Source organism: Heterodontus francisci, chromosome 35, assembly GCF_036365525.1.
Source record: "Heterodontus francisci isolate sHetFra1 chromosome 35, sHetFra1.hap1, whole genome shotgun sequence".
Classification (NCBI taxonomy): domain Eukaryota; kingdom Metazoa; phylum Chordata; class Chondrichthyes; order Heterodontiformes; family Heterodontidae; genus Heterodontus; species Heterodontus francisci.
Window position 1 is genome coordinate 29,944,547 of NC_090405.1, and position 21,804 is coordinate 29,966,350.

At 43.3% G+C, this 21,804-nt stretch overlaps 1 protein-coding gene and 1 long non-coding RNA gene across 6 annotated transcripts in view; one reads left to right on the forward strand and one right to left on the reverse strand.

Annotated features, from left to right (window-relative positions):
- The window catches only part of LOC137350578 (nuclear receptor ROR-alpha A), a 1,041,882-nt gene that overhangs the window by 439,301 nt on the left and 580,777 nt on the right, over positions 1-21,804 (reverse strand). The gene's annotated exons all lie outside the window — the stretch shown is intronic.
- LOC137350467 (uncharacterized) overlaps positions 1-21,804 on the forward strand; it is a 40,674-nt gene that overhangs the window by 5,850 nt on the left and 13,020 nt on the right. For 3 of the 5 annotated variants that reach the window (XR_010969435.1, XR_010969433.1, XR_010969434.1), the window contains one exon: positions 9,049-9,116. The exons of the other annotated variants lie outside the window; for them this stretch is intronic. This is a non-coding gene — a long non-coding RNA (uncharacterized lncRNA). The remainder of the gene's footprint in view (positions 1-9,048; positions 9,117-21,804) is intronic. 5 annotated transcript variants of the gene reach the window in all.

Sequence of the window (21,804 nt, forward strand, 5' to 3'; positions counted from 1 at the left end):
GCCTTCAGTTGGTCTTATTGTAACAGGGTTTTAATTTTAAACACACTGTGTTTTGAGCTCGCTGTAGGGTCCTTGATTGTAGGTAGTCTTGCTTTTTGTTGGGGCCCAGTATTCTTCTTAAACCTTGTTCAGTGTAGGAGATTTTTTTCTCTTGGGGTCCATATGTCTTCAATGGTTTCCGAAGCTGGTGAGAGCGAGATGAGAGCAGACATGAGAGAGGTCTTTTCAGTCCAGGAACAAACAGCTTTCTGAGTTTTAAAACTCTGTGGCAAGTTCAAATTCAAAAAACTCCAACAGCCAGTTAGTCATGTGACTAAACAGGTCTGACCACGTCTTCTGTGTATTGGGGGAGTAGGGATCGGTTCCTTTGTTCCAACACTGTCTGCTAGAATGCAAAAAAGGTCTTTCCGGCGAGGGCCTTGGCAATTCCTTGTGATAGGTCCTCTTTTCTTCCCAGCAATAATTTTAAGTTTTAATGTTCATGTGGCGAAATATGTGTCTCATTCATGGCAGGTGGGGGCCTGCATGACACTACTCTCGGTTTTCTGCCTTTTAACCAATCCTTAATCCATGCCAGTATATTACCTCCTAACCCATGTGCTTTAATTTTGCTAACCACCCTTCTGTGGGGGACTTTATCAAAAGCCTTCTGAAAATCCAAGTATGCTACGTCCACCAACTCCCCTTTATCAATTCTGTTAGTAACATCCTCAAAAAAATCCAATAGGTTTGTCAAACATGATTTTCCATTCATAAATCCATGTTGACTATGCCCAATCAGATCATTATTATCCAAGTCTCCATTTATCACATCCTTTGGAATAGATTCTAGCATTTTCCCTACTACTGATGTAAGGCTAACAGGTCTGTATGTTTCCTGTTTTCTCTCTCCTTCCCTTCTTAAATACTGGGGTGACATTTGCTACCTTCCAATCTGTAGGAACCGTTCCAGAATCTATAGAATTTTGAAAGATGATCACCAATGCATCCACTATCTCCATAGCTACCTCTTTCAACTCTCTGGGATATAGAATATCAGGTCCTGGGGACTTATCAACCTTCAGCCTCATTAATTTCTCCAATGCAACCTTCTTACTAATACTAATTTCCTTCAATTCCTCATTCTACCTCATCCCTTGGATCTCTAATTCTGGGGAAATTTCTTGCATCTTCCTCAATGAGGACAGACACAAAGTAATCATTTAGCTTCTCTGCCATTTCTCTATTTCCCATTATAAATTCTGCCTGTAGTGGACCCACATTTGTCTTATCCAAACGTTTCCTTTTTACGTACCTCTTGAAGGTTTTACAGTCCATTTTTATGTCTTTTGCTAGTTTAAATTCATATTCTATTCTCCCTTTCTTCATCAGTTTCTTGGTCCTCCTTTGCTGTATTCTAAAATCCTCCCAATCCTCAGATTTACTACTATTTCTGGCAACTTTATAGGCCTTTTCTTTTAATCTTATACAATCCTTAACTTCCTTTGTTAGCCACAGTTGACTACCTTTTCTTTTGGGGTTTTTGTGCCTTGAAGGAATGTATAGTTGCTGTAAACTATGTAATAATTCTTTAAAGACTATCCATTGCCTATGTACTGTCTGTCATACCTTTTAATGTATTTTCCCAATCCACCTCAGCCAATTTGCCCCTCATACCTTCATAATTTCCTTTGTTCAAATTTAACACCTCACTTTCAAACATAATGTAAAATTCTATGATATTATGATCACTCATCTCTAAAGGTTCTTTTACAACAATATTATTCATTAACCCTTCCTCATTAAATAATACTAGATCTAAAATAGCCTGTTCTCTAGTTAGTTACTCAACATACTGCTCTAGAATTCCATCCCTAACACACTCCAGAAATTCGTCCTCCACAGCATTAGTGCTCATTAGGTTTACCCAGTCTATACACAGATTGACGTCACCCATGATTACTGTATTACCCCTGCTACGTGCTTCTCGAATCTCCTGATTAATACCATGCCCCACACTACCACTACTGTTTGGTGGCCTATAAACAACTCCTACCAATGTTTGCTGTTTCTTAGCTCCATCCAAACAGATTCCACATTTTGTTCTTCCGATTTGAGATCTTCCCTTACTGATCCCATGCCTTATTATCAGTGCAAAACCACCTCCTTTTCCTTTTTGCCTGCCCTTCCTAAATGTTGAATATCCTTGAATATTCAGTTCCCAGTCTTAGTCACCCTGTAGCTACATTTCTGTAATGGCAATTAGATCATACCCATTTACCTCTATTTGTGCCTTTAAATCATCTATCATGTTGCGAATGCTGTGTTCATTCAGGTAGATTGCCCTTAACCTTGTGTTCTTGGCATTATTCTACATTCTAAGCCTAATTGATGCTCGCCTTTGTTTCGCCTGCCTTCTAATGTTGCTTGTTACTTTTCTACGTCCTGTTACCAGCTTTGCTTTCTTCCAATTTGAACTACCCCTCAAGTTTCCATCCCCCTGACAAGCTAGTTTAAACCCTCCCCAACAGCACTAGCAAATCTCCCTGCCTGGGCCTGTTCAGGTGTAGCCCGTCCATCTTGTACAGGTCCCACCTGCCCCAGAACTGGAACTCAGAAATCTGATGGCCTCCCTCCTACACCAGTTCTCCAGCCATGTGTTCAGTTGATCAATCCTCCTATTCCTATGCTCACTAGCACATGGCACTGGGGGAGTAATCCTGAGATGACTGCTCTTGAGGTCCTGCTTTTGAATTTTTGGGGATGTTTTGGGCTACTAAGCATTCTAGTAATTGATAATGTTCTGCAATTTGTAGCAGCAAAATTTGCAACATTTGCCAAGAAATGGGGATGTAAACACATGACGTCATCACTCACTACCCACAGTCCAAAGGTAAAGCTGAGAATGCCGTCAAAACTGTCAAATGACTCTTCAAAAAATACAAGCAGTTCAGTCAATCAGAGTTTCTAGCTCTATTAGACTGAAGCTGTAGGTTCAAGTCCTGCCCTGAGATTTATGGGTTGTGGATGCAAGACACTACTTCCGAAAGCTGGAAAACGGCTACAGATTCAATATTCAACTGAGGACAGTACTGTGCACTTGTTTGCATGAAGCAACATCAGCAGCATTATTACAACATGCATGCTACAAGCAATACAGTGGAGAGATGAAGTGCAGATTAAGCTCCCTGGCCATAATACTTGGAGTTTTGGAACATCTGCTTTTTGGCACCTAATTGGGCCTACTTCTCCTTTTACACCCTTTTATGCCTATAGAGAACTTTTGGATTCCCTTTCATTTTAGCTGCCAGTCTCTTCTCATACTCTCTTTTTGATTCTCTTATTTCTTTCTTTATTTCCCAAATCAACTCTTTATATTCAGCCTGATTCTCACTTGTATTATCAACCTGATATGTGTCATGTGCACCCTTTTTCTGCTTCATCTTACTCTCTATCACTTTCATCACCCAGGGAGATCTGACTTTGTTTATCCTACCTTTCCCCATCGTGAAAATTTGCCTGAACAATACTCAAACTATCTCCTATTTAAAAGAAGCCCATTGTTCCATTCAGGTTTTGCCTACCAATCTTTGTTTCCAATTTACTTAGGTCAGATTGTTCTCACCCTATTGAAAATGGCCCTCCTCCGATTAAGTATTTTCATTCTGGCTCCTTGTCCTTTTCCATAACTAACCTAAATCTTACGATACTATAATCACTGTCCCATAAATGTTCCCTTACTGACACTTGATTCACTTCACCATCCTCATTCCCCATAATCAGATCTAGCAATGTCTCCTTCCTCATGGAGCCGGAAACATACCGATCCAGAAAATTCTCCTGAATACACTTCAGAAACACTTCCCCCTCTATGCCCTTGCACTATTACTATTACAGTCAATACAAGGGATAATTAAAGTTCCCAATTAAAACTATGATATAGTTTTTTGCACCTCTTTGTAATTTCCTAATTTTTTCCTACATATCTTTCCCACTAGTTGGTGGCCTAAAGAATAGACCCGTAGTGTAATGGCACCTCTATTATTTCTTAGCTTTAACCAAATAGATTCTGTCCTTGACTCCTCTAGTAAATCCTCTTTCTCAAGCACTGTAATATTTTCCTTAATTATTAATACCACCTCTCCTCCTTGGTCAAAGAGGTGGGTTTTAAGGAGGGTCTTAGAGGAGGAAAGAGAGGTAGAGAAGGTTAGGGAGGGAATTCCAGAGCTAAGGCCTTAGCAGTCGATGGCACGGCCACCAGTGGTACAGCAATTAAAATTGCGGATGTTCAAGAGGTCAGAATTGGAGGAGAGAAGATATCTTGAAGGGTTGCAGGGTTGGGGGAGATTACAGAGGTAGGGAGAGGCAAAGCCATGGAGAGATTTAAAAACCAGGATGAGAATTTTAAAATCCAGGTGTTACTTACCCAGGTGCCAATGTAGGTCAACAAACACAGTGATGGATGAATGGAACATGGGTAGCAGAGATGTGGATAACCACAATTTACGGAGGGTAGAATGTGGGCAGCCAGCCAGGAGTGCACTTGCATTGTCAAGTCTAGAGGTAATAAAAGCATGGATCAGAGTTTTAGCAGTAGATGAGCAGAGCAGGAGTGGTGTCAGGCGATGTTACAGAGCTGGAAATAGGTTGGCTTAGGGATGGTGTGGAAATGTAGTCAGAAGCTCATCTCGGGGTTAAATATGACACCAAGGTCGCAACAAACTGGTTCAGTTGCAAGGGAGAGGAATGGAGTCAGTGGTTAGGTAACGGAATTTGTGGCAAGGGAATGAAGACAATGGCTTTGGGCTTCCCAATATTTAGATTTTTTTTTAGATTTAGAGATACAGCACTGAAACAGGCCCTTCGGCCCACCGAGTCTGTGCCGACCATTAACCACCCATTTATACTAATCCTACACTAATCCCATATTCCTACCACATCCTCACCTGTCCCGATATTCCCCTACCACCTACCTATACTAGGGGCAATTTATAATGGCCAATTTACCTATCAACCAGCAAGTCTTTTGGCTGAGGGAGGAAACCGGAGCACCCGGAGGAAACCCACGCAGACACAGGGAGAACTTGCAAACTCCACACAGGCAGTACCCAGAATTGAACCCGGGTCGCTGGAGCTGTGAGGCTGCGGTGCTAACCACTGCGCCACTGTGCCGCCCATTGAGTTTGTGCTCGCCCAGTACTGGGTGTCATACAAGGAGTCTGATAATTTAAGGACAGTGGAGGAGTCGAGAAAGGTGGCGCCGAGGTACAGCTTGGTGTTGCCATCATACGTGTGAAGACTGATGCTGTGCTTTTGGATGATGTTGCCAAGGGACAGCGCGTAGGAGTGAACCAATCCTTGGGAGGCAGCAGAGGTAACTGTGCAGGAATGGGAAGAGAAGGCATTGTTCTGGCTGCGATTGGATAAATAAGAATGGAACCAGGCGAGTGTCGTCCCATTGGATGACATTGGAGAAGGACAAGGAGGGATAGTTTACCTTTGTGAGAGCGACATAGGATGCTTTTTGTTAGTTTGATAAGGGTCATTTCGGTACTATGGAAGGACAGAAACTTGATTAGAGGAATTCAAAAATGGAGTTTCGGGAAAGATGGGCAATGATTTGGGAGGCAACAATATGTTCAAGAACTTTGGAGAGGAAAGGGAGGTTGGAAATGTGGTGGTAGTCTGCAAGGGGTAGATTTTGAAAGAGGCGACTGTACCTGAGGAGAGGGAACTGTTAACAATATCAGCTAACATGGCAGCCAGGAAAGGAAGTGAGTAGTCAGCAGTTTAGTGGGAATAGAATCGAGCAAACAAGAGGTAGGTCTCATGGCCAAGATGAACTCGGAGTGGTCATGAGGGGAAATATGAGAGAAACTAAAGAAGGATGCGAGTTCAGGGCTAGGAGAGAGGAACCTTAGAGGAAGTTTGGCCAGGTGGACTAGGGGAAGGGTCAGAAGTGGAAGATGCAGCTGATCAGATGTTCTCAACCTTAGTGGCCAAGAAGTCCATGTGCTTCTCGCTCTTCTTGTTGAAGGTAAAAATGGAGAAGAAAGGGGAGAGGGATTTAAGAAGACAGTTTGCAGTAGAGAAAAGAATCTTTGCATTCCAGAATGATCCTGGAATAGGGGCAGATGAGAGCAGGACCCAATTAGTGCTTTTGCAAGCCAGATCTTGTGGAGAAGGGCGAAACCAATTGTCCACCATATCCATTCAAGTCTGTGTCCCTTTGACTTAAGGGAGCAGACATGAGAGTTGTACCGGGGGCAACAGCCGGGGTGTGGGAGAGTAAAGAAACTTGCATTTATATATAGGTCCTTTCATGACCACTGGATATCTCAGCCTTTTCAGCCAATGAAATACTTTTTGAAGTATAGTCACCGTTGCAATGCAGGAAACACAGCAGCCCGTATGCGCACAACAAACTCCCACAAACAGCAATGTGATAATGACAAGATAATCTAGTTTTTTGTGATGTTGATTGAGGAATAAACATTGGCCAGGACACTGTGGGTAATTCCCCTAATCTTCTTCGGATCTTTTACATCCACCCATCCAAGCAGAGGGAGCCTCAGTTTAACATCTCATCCGAAAGACAGCACCTCCAACAGTGCAGCACTCCCTCAGTACTGCACTGGGATGTCAGCATAGATTTTTGTTCTCAAGCCCTGGAGTGGGACTTGAACCTAGAAGCTTGTGACTCAGAGTGCCACCAACTGAGCCATAGCTGACACTATTGCAAAGGCTTTAATGGGGACCACGGCATCAAGGGTGGAGGTTAGGGTTGGCTAAGCAGATCCGTAACTTCAGAAACATCATGGCAAACTGTGGGCCAAAGGCTAGACAATTGGGATTCTGAAAATGTAGTTCTAAGTGTAGTGGGGAAAGTTTTTTCAAAAGGAAGTAGGGCTGGGATGGAGAAGGGGATATGGGTGGAGAGCAGTACAAAGAAGTAATCAGAGATGGCCTAATCTGTGATTGCTATTATGGGAGTAGCGAGGGCACGTGAGATGGCAAGGTCAAAGGAATGGTTGTAAATATGGGTTGGGGAGTTTATATGGCGGGAGAGATTAAGGGAGGATAAGAGGGCAGCCAACTGAAAGGAGTGAGAACGTGACGATTTGACATGCAGGTTAAAATCACTGAGGATGCGAAGTCGCTCCATGAAGATGCTGAGGGAGGAAATCAGCGACAATATCTCAGTGAGAAAATTTTTATGGTACTTGACTGAGCGATAGAGAATGAGGATTTTGAATAAGAGAGGGAAAACAAAATGAGATTCTCAAAGGAGAACAAAGTACCAGAGGATTAGAGGGACAGACCAAGGTGTGATTTGGTAATAAGAGCCACACTGCCACCACAACAGTCTGGACAGGGCAAGTATTGGAAGGTATAGCCAGGAAGGCTTCATTTCGGGAGAAGATATCATCACTCCTAAGCCTGGTTTTCAGCAAGGCCATGATGTCGATGCAATCACCAACAATAAGCTCATGGATGGCAAGGGCATTGCTCACAAGTCAACGGACATTTGGAGGAAGATGCAGAGAGGGATGGTGAGAGTTGATTGCTGGCAAAGTCCACAGGATCAGCATTGGAAGAGGTGAATTGGAAAGGAGGAAGATTGGCAAGATTAGTCCCAGCAAGTGCGCTAGGCAGAAAGATCGGCGAGTGAGTAGGATGGCACAGTTGAGATTGTTGCTCATAAAGATGCAGCAATGGGTGCCTCAATGGGCCCTCCAGAGGATGCCAAGAGAGGCACAGAGGGAAGCTGTAGCCCTATCTAAGGGTGAATCAAGACTGGGACATCAACAGGAGTGTAGGAAGTCGAAGAGAGCTGAAGGGTTGGGGTAGGAATTTAGAGGGCAGAGAGAGGTCTAGGAGGGCTCAAGAGAAAAAAAGCAAAAAGGGGGGAGAAAAAAGGAGAAATAGGAGTGATGGGCGTGGGTCCAAAGTGATAGACAAAACATGCATGCAAATAGACACAGGAAAGTTCAAGTTACATAGGCCTGTTTACATAACAAGATAAGGATAGAGGTGTCCTGGTAGTAATTGGGAAATAGAGAGAAGACAATAGAAGGAAGCCCAAAGTTGAAATCAGAGGTTCCGTGGTGGAATAAAATTGATGTAGGTAGGGTGGTGTCAGCATGAAGCATCGACAAATGTGTCTAAGTTTGGAGAGAGGTGTGGTGGGTGAGTGAAACCCAGAAGCTATTTGAAGGGCAGAATATTTGGAGGATGCACTGATGGAAGTATTTCTGTGTGAATGAAAATCTAGTAGACGTGCAGCATCGGTTGCAGAGCAAAAAGATGATGGCGACGTTGGAGGTCACCATAAGATCCAACATTGATGGAGCAATGTACTGTAGCCAAGGCGAGTGAATCTCTGGCCAGGAACTAGACCTGGGGTGTGCAACCTGCAGCTCCGAAGCCGCATGCAGCTCTTTAGCATCTCATTTGCGGTGCCCAACTTTTTCCAGTCGGATCGTAGTAACATGAAAAGAGCGTAAAAAAAATTAAGTCGAGAAAACAGCTGCTTTATTTGTGGGAAAAAAAGGCTAATCATTATGCTACACTTTAACGAAAAACATTGTTCTCTAAATAAACCTGCTTAAATGGTATAGCTACACTATGGTTATAGATAATGCCTTTTATTCAAGGAACAGGTTTTATGCTTGCGACATTATTGTTTCTAATATAGCTAATATGATAAATTATTCTGAATATGCTTTTAGAAGCTTTTTTTTAAATCATGAGAATCAATAACTGAAAAAAATTGTCTTAATTCTACGTATCATATGTTTTAAAGGTGACTTTACTGGCAAATTTATAGTAAAAAATTCAAAAAAATGCAATAATTCAAATTTCGGTCAATTTCTGATTTTCTTTTTTGATTTTCTTTACTACATAAATTCAACATGTGTTTTATTTATTATGTATGCAAATTATGTATTCTACCAGAGACACTTGGCAATTTGCTGAGTTATTGGTTCAGAAATGTCTAATTTTTGTCTTGCAGCTGCCAATAATTTTTATTTTAGACAATTTTTTTTTTTAACGGATCTTTTGTAGATAAAACAGGTGGCAGACCTCTGAACTAGACTGTAGCTGAGGCAGAAGAAAAAGAGTACAACCAATAGGTAAGTTACAGGCTCAGCAGGAAGCAGCAGTGGTGGGGGAAGGGCTGTAAACTGATAAAAGTTGCTTCAAAATATAACCAGCAGATCAGTGACACAGCAGCTGAGTCCTAAGGTGTAGTCAGTCCAGTGAAGAAGAGCAGTCTCGATGTCCAGAGAATTCCAAGAATTTGTAAGTGCAATTTGAGGAAAGATCCAGAGCTCACTGAGGAAAGCAAAGAGCATGCAAGATTGGGGGATTTGCAGCTGTGGTTTAAACTAGCAGTTAACTTGTTGTTAGGACTAAAATGCATCCCGCATTACAGCCAGGGGGGCATAAACAGTTGAAGAGAGAAAATTGGTGGAGGAAAGGCCCAGTAACTCATGAAACAAGTTTCTAATTGGGAAGAAGGTATCACACCCAGAGGGACACCTACCTGGGCACAGATCCACAGGGTTTTTGAAGGATCAAAAAATGACCCACAGGGGAAAATTATGATTTTCATACAGAACATATATATGCAGCCATTTACACAGTGCAGTAAGCTCTTTTAAATCATGTAGTTCCACGCAATATTCCCTGTGACCATTAGATGATATAAAAAAAATAAAAGTTTGGATTTCTATAGCGCCTTTCACAACCTCAGGACGGCCCATAGCTGATAAAGTACTTTTGAAGTGCAGTCACTGTTATAGTGCAGGAAACATAGTAGCCAGTTTGTACACAGTAAGATCCCACAAATAGCAATGAGATAAGTAACCAGATAGTCTTTATTAGTGATGTTGGTTGAGGGATAAATATCATCCAGGACACCAGGGGCAGGGGAGGGCGAGGGGGTGCGTGGTGGTGCTGGTGGGAAATCCCAGCTCTTCTTTCAATAGTGCCTTGGGATCTTTTACGTCTACCTGACAGGTGAACATTAAAAATGATCCTGATATTAGACAGATGTGTCTGAAGTTTTAAACCTCAAGAGTGCCCTGCTAAAACAGATGAGAATCAGATTCTCTTCACCCTCTGCTTCTGTACTTTTATGATGAATCTCTCTGTATTGGCACATCTCCAGAGTCTCTGCCATTACATGAGACCCGAATTTCCTCGGAGCTGATCCCACTTCATTCCTACAGGTAAACAAGGTTTCCACTAGACTTACAGCAAGGTTATGGCAGCAGAACAGGACCAGCTCTGAGGAAATTCTGGGGCATTGTATCTGTGACAAAAATAGAAGTTATGTTGTACATACTTTTAAAATCTAACAGAAACAAAAACAGTTGAAAATAACCAGGTTAATGCCACCCTCTAAATAGTGCAGTCAGAAACTCTGTCCACAAAATTCAGTTACGTAGCGCCCACATTTTCAAAGCCACATGTGCTGCAAAATGATGTCCACACTGTGCGCACAACTATATTTATGGCAATTCGACTAATTATTGACTCAGGTTCACACAAATTGACCAAAGAAAGGTCACGCAGAGATCAGTAGTCCCAGATTGTGTGGTACAAGGTCAGTGTATGGGAACTACTGTGAATCTTGAAAGAAGAAACACTTTAAAAATGAGAATCACAGCAATCTGCCATCAAAGTTATGTTCCTCACAAACTGCTTTACATACGTAAATATGACTTAGGAGCAGGAGTAGGTCACTTGGCCCCTCAAGCCTGCTCCGCCATTCAATAAGATCATGGCTGATCTGATTGTAACCTCAACTCCACATTCCCGCCTACCCCCAATAACCTTTCACCTCCTTGCTTATCAAGAATCTATCTACCTCTGCCATAAAAATATTCAAAAACACTGCTTCCACCGCCTTTTGAGGAAGAGAATTCCAAAGCCTCACGACCCTCAGAGAAAAAAATTCTCCTCATCTCTGTCTTAAATGGGTGACCCCCTATTTTTAAACAGTGACCCCTAGTTCTAGATTCCCCCAGAAGAGGAAACATAATTTCCACATTCACTCTGTCAAGATCCCTCAGAATCCTATATGTTTCAATCAAGTCGCCTCTTACTCTTCTAAACTCCAGCGGATACAAGCCTAGCCTGTCCAACTTTTCCTCCAAAGACAACCCACCCATTCCAGGTATTTGTCTAATAAAGTTTCTCTGAACTGTTTCCAACGCATTTACATCCTTCCTTAATTAAGGAGACCAAGACTGTACAAAGTACTCCAGATGTGGTCTCATCAATGCCCTGTCTAACTGAAGCATAACCTCCCTACTTTTGTATTCAATTCCCCTCACAATAAACGATAACATTCTATTAGCTTTCCTAATTACTTGCTGTACCTGCATACTAACTTTTTGTGATTCATGCACTAGGACACCCAGATCCCTCTGCATCTCTGTGCTGTAGCTGATGGCCCCCACTTCCTCTGTGATTCTTTGGTGTGTGCATGCTTGGAAAAACTCAGGAGCTGGAAGAAAATTATTCCGAGTTACTAGTCCATGATCAGTACAAAGAAAAGATCCTAAGCGACTTTTGGAGAATCATGTGGATCAATGCTTATGAAAATGCGTATATAACTATTTAAGCCATACTTCTCTGCATTTGAAACCATTTGTGAATGTAATAGATTTTGTATTGTTCCTTATTGTTTGTCACATCTTTCCTTCTCTTGTACTTTCCCCTTTTCCCAGGTTTGCAGTACTACTGTCACATTCACTCTTTCAAAATTACTCCAGGACCAATACCAGTACTGGACCACTCACTGTCTCTGTTGGACAAGATCAGTAATGCTCGTCCGAAATATTGCAGTATGATTTCAAATTCTAGCCCTAAATTAACCACTTGTTTTCACTCAGAAGAGTATCCACTTGGCCTTTTAGATGGAGTGCCCCATGGGAAAGAGTGGAAGGGAAAGTAACTGGCACAGACTCGATGGGCCAAATGGCCTCCTTCTGTGCTGAAATATTTTATTCTATCTTATTCTATTCTCAACAACGTAGGGCTTCTTCAGAGTATTAGTCTCTCTCCCTCTCTGTTCCTTCCCCACATCAAAAATGCCCTTCACTTATCACCTGATATCCAATTTTCTGTGTGTGATTCCAAACTATATCTATCAACTTCTTTTAAGTCAAATACTCTCAGTGCACACAACCGATGTTCCCCGTTCAGTACAATGAACAATTAAAATTTTGGTCCTCCATCCTTTACTGGGCAAATAAAGATCTTGTTCCTTTTGATTCTTTAAAGGCAGTAGTTTCTTCATGTCTTCTGCAAGACAACCAGATAGTACCATCTTTTACCTTTGACGGCTCCACTCTTAAGGGTCCTGAAGGAAGGCATGTGGCTTCCCCACCAAGCCAATCTGGTGGCCAGAAAGCTGGAGCCAGAAGAGGTAGATATGTTTTCTTAGTTTCTTTGTGGGGCCAGAGGAGCAGGACTTCAAGGCTGACACCAGAGTAGGACTGAGTAAGATGGGAGATGGTTGATTCCATGGAGAAATAGGAAGGGTTTTTGAGAACAGGAGAATTATATTAATGAGGGATTGTATCTGAATCTCAGAAAACCAAACTGGTTTGAGTCAGTTAGTAAGCATGATGCACAGTGACCCAGTGCCTCAGGAAAGCCACAAGGGCCAACTTACATTATATTGTGGTAATGGTAAGTGACCCAGATAACATTCAGGGAATGGAAATTGTGACAGTGACCACAATGTGATCAAGCTCAACATGATTTAGGATGCAACACAAGACCAAGAGACAGCCATACATTTAAAAAAATAACTTTAAGTAACTGAGAAAATAGCTTAAGGAAATGATAAAGAAGGATTGTTTAAGAGCACTTCAGTTGAGATTTTTCAAGACACACTTTTTTATTTGTTCTGGGTATGCCAGCAACAGGGTACCATTCCCCATCCCTTGTCATCCTCAGTCACTCATCTAATGTGGGACTATTGCCAGTCTACAAATGAGTGATTTATTGAACTGAACTTCACAATTTGTCATTGGGGAAGTTGAACTCATAACCTCTAGATAACAAATCCAGTGCATCAACCATACCCAACTACTGCTGATGTACAGAAATAACAAATCAAGCTGATGAGAAATCCATAGCCGCCTACAGGAATTTCTCCTTTCCTGATATGGACTGCACTCTCACCTAAAAGGATAAGTTTTTTTAATTTGTTTTTTATTCTGGCTAGCCCAGAATTTATTGTCCATCCCTGAATTCAGTCCTTGAACTGAATGGCTTGCTAGGCCATTTCAGAGTCAACCACATTGCTGTGGATCTGGAGTTACATGTAGGCCAGACCAGGTAAGGAGAGCAGGTTTCCTTCCCTCAAGGGAGCTCAAGAGCATTAGTGAACCAGATGAGTTTTTACAACAATCAATAATGGTTTTATGGTCACCATTAGATAAGCTTTTTTAATTCCAGACTTATTAATTGAATTCAAATTTTGCTATCTGCCATGGTGGGATTCAAACCCATGTCCCCAGAGCATTAGCCTGGGCTCTGGATTACTGGTCCATTGACATCACCACTACACCACCACCTCCCCAGCAAGTCAAGAGAGCTAAGGCATGGTTTGGCAGAACCAAGGTGTTGAGTCAGCAAGTGTGAGCAGGAATATTCTTGGGAGTTTAACCAACAATGTGACTTCCCAGGGCTGCTTTTCACTGCTTCCTGTTGTTAAGGTTACTGGTTTGCAGGGTTATTTGGAGCTGTGGGAAGATTCCCAGTTCCAGTGACAGATCTATCCCAGCAATCTCTTATAAACAGTCAGGTTGACTGGTCAATCATCAACAACAACTTGCATTTATGTAGCACTTTTAATAAATGTAGTAAAACATTCCAAGGCAGGAGCATTATTGAACAAAATTTTACATTGAGCCACTGCGGGAGGACACCTCAGAGAGGTCATGCAGCGAGGCAATATGGGTGGAGCTCAGGAATAGGAAGGGTGCAGTCACGATGTTGGGGGTTTACTACAGGCCTCCCAACAGCCAGCGGGAGGTAGAGGAGCAGATATGTAGACAGATTTTGGAAAGATGTAAAGGTAACAGGGTTGTAGTGGTGGGTGATTTTAATTTCCCCAATATTGACTGGGACTCACTTAGTGCTAGGGGCTTGGATGGGGCAGAATTTGTGAGGAGCATCCAGGAGGGCTTCTTGAAACAGTATGTAGATAGTCCAACTAGGGATGGGGCCATTCTGGACCTGGTATTGGGGAATGAGCCCGGCCAGGTGGTCGAAGTTTCAGTGGGGGAGCATTTCGGGAACAGTTACCATAATTCCATAAGTTTTAAGGTACTTGTGGATAAGGATAAGAGTAGTCCTCGGGTGAAGGTGCTAAATTGGTGGAAGGCTAATTATAATAATATTAGGCAGGAACTGAAGAATTTAGATTGGGGGTGGCTGTTTGAGGGTAAATCAACATCTGACATGTGGGAGTCTTTCAAACGTCAGCTGATTAGAATCCAGGACCAGCATGTTCCTGTGAGGAAGATAGACAAGTTTGGCAAGTTTCGGGAAGCTTGGACAACACAGGATATTGTGAGCCTAGTCAAAAAGAAAAAGGAAGCATTTGTAAGGGCTGGAAGGCTAGGAACAGATGAAGCACTTGAGGAATATAATGACAGTAGGAAGGAACTTAAGCAAGGAGTTAGGAGGGCTAAAAAGGGTCATGAAAAGTCATTGGCAAACAGGATTAAGGAAAATCCCAAGGCTTTTTATACATATATAAAGAGCAAGAGGGTAACCAGGGAAAGGGTTGGCCCACTCAAGGACAGAGATGGGAATCTATGCGTGGAGCCAGAGGAAATGGGTGAGGTGCTAAATGAGTACTTTGCATCAGTATTCACCAAGGAGAAGGACTTGGTGGATGATGAGCCTAGGGAAGGGAGTGCAGATAGTCTCAGTCATCTCATTATCAAAAAGGAGGAGGTGTTGGGTGTCTTGCAAAGCATTAAGGTAGATAAGTCCCCAGGGCCTGATGGGATCTACCCTAGAATACTGAGAGAGGCAGGGGAATGAAATTGCTGGGGCCTTGACAGAAATCTTTGCATCCTCATTGGCTACAGGTGAGGTCCCAGAGGACTGGAGAATAGCCAATGTTGTTCCCTTGTTTAAGAAGGGTGGTAAGGATAATCCAGGAAATTATAGGCCGGTGAGCCTTACGTCAGTGGTAGGGAAACTATTCGAGAGGATTCTTCGGGACAGGATTTACTCCCATTTGGAAACAAACGAACTTATTAGCGAGAGACAGCATGGTTTTGTGAAGGGGAGGTCGTGTCTTACTAATTTGATTGAGTTTTTTGAGGAAGTGACGAAGATGATTGATGAGGGAAGGGCGGTGGATGTTGTCTATATGGACTTTAGTAAAGCCTTTGACAAGGTCCCGCATGGCAGACTGGTGCAAAAGGTGAAGTCACACAGGATCAGAGGTGAGCTGGCAAGATGGATACAGAACTGGCTCGGTCATAGAAGACAGAGGGTAACAGTGGATGGGTGTTTTTCTGAATGGAGGGATGTGACTAGTGGTGTTTCGCAGGGATCAGTGCTGGGACCTTTGCTGTTTGTAGTATATATAAATGATTTGGAGGAAAATGTAGCTGGTCTGATTAGTAAGTTTGCGGACGACACAAAGGTTGGTGGAGTTGCAGATAATGATGAGGATTGTCAGAGGATACAGCAGGATATAGATCGGTTGGAGACTTGGGCGGAGAAATGGCAGATGGAGTTTAATCCAGACAAATGTGAGGTAATGCATTTTGGAAGGTCTAATGCAGGTGGGAGGTATACAGTAAATGGCAGACCCCTTAGGAGTATTGACAGGCAGAGAGATCTGGGTGTACAGGTCCACAGGTCACTGAAAGTGGCAACGCAGGTGGATAAGGTAGTCAAGAAGGCATACGGCATGCTTGCCTTCATCGGTCGGGGCATAGAGTATAAAAATTGGCAAGTCATGTTGCAGCTGTACAGAACCTTAGTTAGTCCACACTTAGAATATTGCGTGCAATTCTGGTCGCCACACTACCAGAAGGACGTGGAGGCTTTGGAGAGGGTACAGAGGAGGTTTACCAGGATGTTGCCTGGTCTGGAGGGCATTAGCTATGAGGAGAGGTTGGAAAAACTCGGATTGTTTTCACTGGAACGACGGAGGTGGAGGGGCGACATGATAGAGGTTTACAAAGTTATGAGCGGCATGGACAGAGTGGATAGTCAGAAGCTTTTTCCCAGGGTGGAAGAGTCAGTTACTAGGGGACATAGGTTTAAGGTGCGAGGGGCAAAGTTTAGAGGGGATGTGCGAGGCAGGTTTTTTACACAGAGGGTGGTGAGTGCCTGGAACTTGCTGCCAGGGGAGGTGGTGGAAGCAGATACGATAGCGACGTTTAGGAGACATCTTGACAAATATATGAATAGGAAGGGAATAGAGGGATATGGGCCCCGGAAGTGCAGAAGGTGTTAGTTTCGGCAGGCATCAAGATCGGCGCAGGCTTGGAGGGCCGAATGGCCTTTTCCTGTGCTGTACTGTTCTTTGTTCTAAAAGGAGATATTAGAATAGGAGACCTAAAAACTAGGAATGGCTGAGAAGAGGAAAGAGAGATAGAGAGGTGGAGAGGTTTAGGGAAGGAATTACAGAGCTTAGGCCTTTGGCAATTGAAATCACTGCTCAATGGTCGAGTGATGAAAATCGTGGATACGCAAGGGCCAGATTGGGGATGCACAGAGATCTCAAAGAGCCGTAGGATTGGATATTACAGAAAGAGGGAGAGGCCATGAATGAATTCGAAAAGAGGGATGAAAACTGTAAATGTGAAGCATTAGTGAACCAGGAGCCAATGTAGATCAATGAGCACAGGGGTGAGGAGTAACTGGGACTTGGTGCGAGTTAGGGTTTGGACAGCAGAGTTTTGGATAAGCGCTAATTTATGGAGGATGGCAGATGGGGAGCTGGCCAGGAGAGCTAGAGGTAACAAAGGCATTCACAGTACTGAGGACCTTTCTGGTTCGGGAGGGGGAACAGTACTAAAGGTGATGTCATTCATGCACAAGGGGAGAGCACCGTGATTAGAAGTGTAGACAGTGACTGGAAGATGCAACAATTGCACTCAGCAACTTGGACAAATGCTTTTCGGCATGTATAGGATTGTCAATCCTTTAGGGTTGTTCTGGAGTCTCCAGGAATGAAAGATTAAGCTCCTGGACACAGCTGTGAGCAATCCAGGGGCATTAAACAAGATTTGTGTTTATCTTTTTTCATTTTCTTAGAACACTTTTGTGTATTAATTATAAAAATATTGGAGATAGAAAAAAAGGCTTTTTCCCCAGTAGTTGGATTAAACCTCCAGGAAGATTGCATCTCAAGTTGGCAATCCTCGGCCTGAGGAAGGCTTTAATTTCAGCAAGCTACCATTCTGGAACTGTACTGTGGTTGGTGTATTCAAAATCAATCTGAAAAGTTTTATAGAGGACATTACTTATTTTTGAATGTGTCAGAGTCAGACACACCAAAAAATGTTGCCCTCATCTATCTGCTTTTATCTATCCTGGTAACTGGTTCTCTGACATTAAATCACTTTCAAACTGGTATTGTCACCCTTTCATGAACACTGCTTTTTCATAATGACAATGAAAGTTACAGTCTCCTTCAGCTAATGGAGCTACCTTATCACCGCACTAATGGGAACAATCTATTTAACCCGCAGCAGGTAAGCAGCTGAGGAATCTCCTAATGTGTGCGTAGACTCCTGGGGGATCAACCTGCCCACACACTTTCCTTGAGTTTGATTCATTGACTCCAGCTCCTCTTTGGTCTGACTTACAAGTAGTGGCAAGGAGGACACAACAAATACAGCAGAACCGACAAGGCTTTAGCAGCTATAAATCTTAAACTAAATCCCCCGCTGTGTTTTCTTTCCTTGCCTTACCAGCACAATGTCAACAAGATGACAAATTCCTCAAACTCTTGATAAAACAGAATTAGATCTCAGCATACTAATGTAATAAATAATACATCAGTTTTTTTCCCCCTCAGAGCATTCCAATCCCGACTGGAAAAGGCCAGTCTAAACAAACTGCACAGCACATCAAACAGAAAAAAGAATCAGAACTCTTTGAATCCTGAATTTCATTGCTGCCTCATAAAATGAAATCATATTTACTGACTTTACCACTTCTGAGTTTATCAAAAACCACAGATTGTGTCATGGACCCTGGTTAAAAACTTGGTTACTGCTGTACAGTTCAAGGTCCTTACTGTTCCCTCCGTTCTGTACTTCCAACTCGTCCTTCAAATACCATTCACCGATCACCCCTGTGCTCGCTAACATACATTGGCCCACGGTCCAGCGACGCTGATTTTAAAATTCTCATCCTTGTGTTCAAAGCTTTGTCCCTCCTGGACTCTGTAACCTCCTAGAGGTCTACAACCCTCCCGGGATCACTGCGCTCCTCCAATTCTGGCCTCTTGTGCATCTGCAATTTTAATCACCCTGCCATTGGCAGCTGTGCCTTCAATGGCCTACACTTGGGAATTCCCTCCCTAAAACACTCCACCTCTCTACCTTCCCCCCCCCCCCCCCCCCCCCCCACCCCCTTTAATTTACTCGTTAAAACCTATCTCTGACTAAGTTTTGGTCATCTGCTCTGATATCTCCTTATGTGGCTCAGTGCCAAATGCTGTGGGAATTCTATCTGAATTGTTACAACTCACTGACTATGCTAAAAAAAATTACTCCTCTCCAACTCGTACATACTCATATCATGTTTCTGTAAAGTTGCACCATTGCTGTATTTACATGTTGCTCTTCATTAATAACTGCAGATGAGGAAAAGTATAACATTTTAAGTTTACTCTAAATTGTACTGCAAATTTTGGCATTTGTTAAAACCATGGGTGGAATTTTATCCTGCCCTGGGGGTCTCAATATCCGGAGAAACTGATGTCGAGATTCCCGCATCGCCTCTTCTACGGAAGGCCTGCTGAATTTAGTGCCAATCAGGCACTTAGGTGGACAGTGGTGAACATTCCACAGAATCAAGAACCCCGTCACCAGATGTCCTGCCCTTGCAGAGCTGCCAGTCAATCAGAGGCCGGCAGCTGCAGTGCCACTGCGGAGGCAGTGGCTGCTGTTGCAGGCGCACCTACCAGTGGCCGAGGAGCGTCGGTGGAACAAGGCCTCAGGTAGATGAGGGCGGGAAGGGTCTCAAGGGGTAGGAGTTGCAGGGGAGGGGGGTTGGCAGCATGAGGTGGCCCTCAGTGGGCCTCCCTTCCCGAAGCTGGATCCCTCATTCAGGCACTAAGTGCCTTTTAACGAGGGACTCCCCCCACCACCCCCAGCCTTGGAGCCAGGAAGCAGCCCACACGGTTTTCTGTGCCGTGCTTCCGGTGCGGCAACAGGGCCGCCCACCGCATGGCTAATTGCGGCTGTGGCAAAAAAGAGGCACTTAATTTGAGGTTAATTGCCCACTTAAGGGCCTGAATTGGTGGCAGGGTGGGAAGACCCCCCCCCACCCCACCAGTGTCACGCCTCGGAGTTCCAAAGACGCGGGAGTTCCGACCAGCGGCTGGAATATCGGCGTGGGATGGCCGTCGCTACCAGGTAGCTAATTATTCTTTCATTTTAATTTCATTTGCATATTAAGATGAAGGCCTCTCTGCGGAGTGGTGGGTGGGAGCACCGCGAGGCCTTGCTGCCGCCGGTAAAATACGACAGGGAGGTCGTGGCGGGCCCACCCTGCCATGATTCCCAACGCCGGATGGCTCATAAAATTCAGCCCATGGAATCAAAGAAAGTTTCTCATTGGCTAATTTCTGTAGCTAAATCATTTATTGTGCAGAGACAGGCTCTTCTGGGGTGAGGGTAATTTACTTGTATTACTCTGCAGGTTCCTGTCCAAAGAGCTCCAATATAGTGGGCTATCAGGCACCATTGCAGGGTGGAGGGGTGGTTTATAAAGCTATTTCCCCCCTCTGTGCTCTTGAGTATGGCTGCTGTGTGCCACATGCTGCCTTGCCTCCAGCAGGAATTGATGAAGATCATCAGCACAAGCTCAGTAAACAACTATGCTGTAATGTAATTTATACTTTCTGCTCAGTAATCGCATGGCTAGATGGATTTTATCATTGTATTCATTCAGAATGACACAAAAAAGCCCTTGAAAATGTAATGAAGTTGAAAATGCACTGACTGGCAAGATGAGAATTTGGTAGAACTGAGTGAAAAAAGGCAAGGACCCAGATACAAGGGAGCTGGGCAGCTTTGCGTGGCATGTCCAGGGGTAGGCTAATAGTTACTGTAGTCCTTGGGTGCCTGCAGTAGAGGAATGGGACTGGCCATCAGTGGAGCAGTTGAGTCAAAGACTTGGATAAAAGCAAAATACTGCGGATGCTGGAAATCTGAAATAAAAACAAGAAATGCTGGAAACACTCAGCAGGTCTGGCAGCATCTGTGGAGAGAGAAGCAGAGTTATCTTGGAAATTTGTTTGGGCCAGGGAGTACAGGCATTCACTGCACAACTGCGGGGTGGGGGTAGTGGAGGAGGGTGTTCTCCCTTGGTGTCTTGGCCAATATTTGTCACACTGCCAACATCATAAACATATTATCTGGTCATTATTATATTGTTGCCTGCTTTGTTTCCTACATTGCAACAGTGACTTTAAAAAGTATTTCATTATCTGTAAAGCACTTTGGAACATTCTCAGATCATGACAGGTGGTTTATAAATTCAAATCTTTCTTTCTTTCATCAGCTATTCCTGGATGGAGCTGTATTGCCCCTAATAAAAATTCATTCCCCCTAAACTGCATATTCCCATGATTCTCTTGGTTCACCAGTCCTGGTAAAAAAGTATATTTTTGTCCCATTTTGGGGGGAAAACTGGAATGCTGGCTCCCAGGCATTGTGAAATAATGGTCAGCTTATCAAATGTTCAAATCTAAAGCATTCTCTTTGACAAATTGATACATTAAAACCCAAATATCTGAGCAGATCTTGAGTCTCAAAGTTGACCTTCCTGCTGTTTGGAGAGAAAGACTGTTTGCAGCATAACTTACCTTAACTGGCCTAACCTCACTGTCCCAACGCAGGATCAGGATTCCTTCACCAGGTTTGTGCAGAAAGGCCATCGACATGAGTGTGTTCTTAATATATACTGTGAACAAAAGCTGCATAAAAGTTGTTAGCCTTTCAGAATTGCCCCATGCTGAGAGGTGATGAGAGAATGGATAGCTTTTTTGCACAGATTCCAAACAATTCATTAGCAATGACTAGCCACTAAGAAAAGAGATCTGTAACCTTGATGTTAACAATCTCTACTAGACTTTGAAGACTTTCAAAAATCAGGAAACAGGCATCAAAATACACTAAGCACACCTGGGAGCTGACCTTTCAGTTCTCAACGAAACCTTTCAATGGGAAACCTCACCACAGAGGAGTTTAACACCCAAGTTAAAAAAAAACAAGCCTCTTGTCTACAGCACGTGCTCTCGCAGCTCAGTGTGCAACACTGACCTTCAAAATCCTGAAGACGCTCACATCTCCCTGCCTGACTGCACAAGCATAGCAGAAAGCACAGACACATTAGCAGAGTGAACAAATGTGGGAACTGTGCAAAACCTTAAGTAAAACAGCGCAATGCATTTCTCTCACTTTCAGTTTATGATACTGAAACAGAACTTGAAATAGATCAGAAATAAACATATTATTTTCGAATTCTTAAGAAGACTTCCCATTTTTTAACAAAAATAATGGCAAATTTTGTAAATGCAAA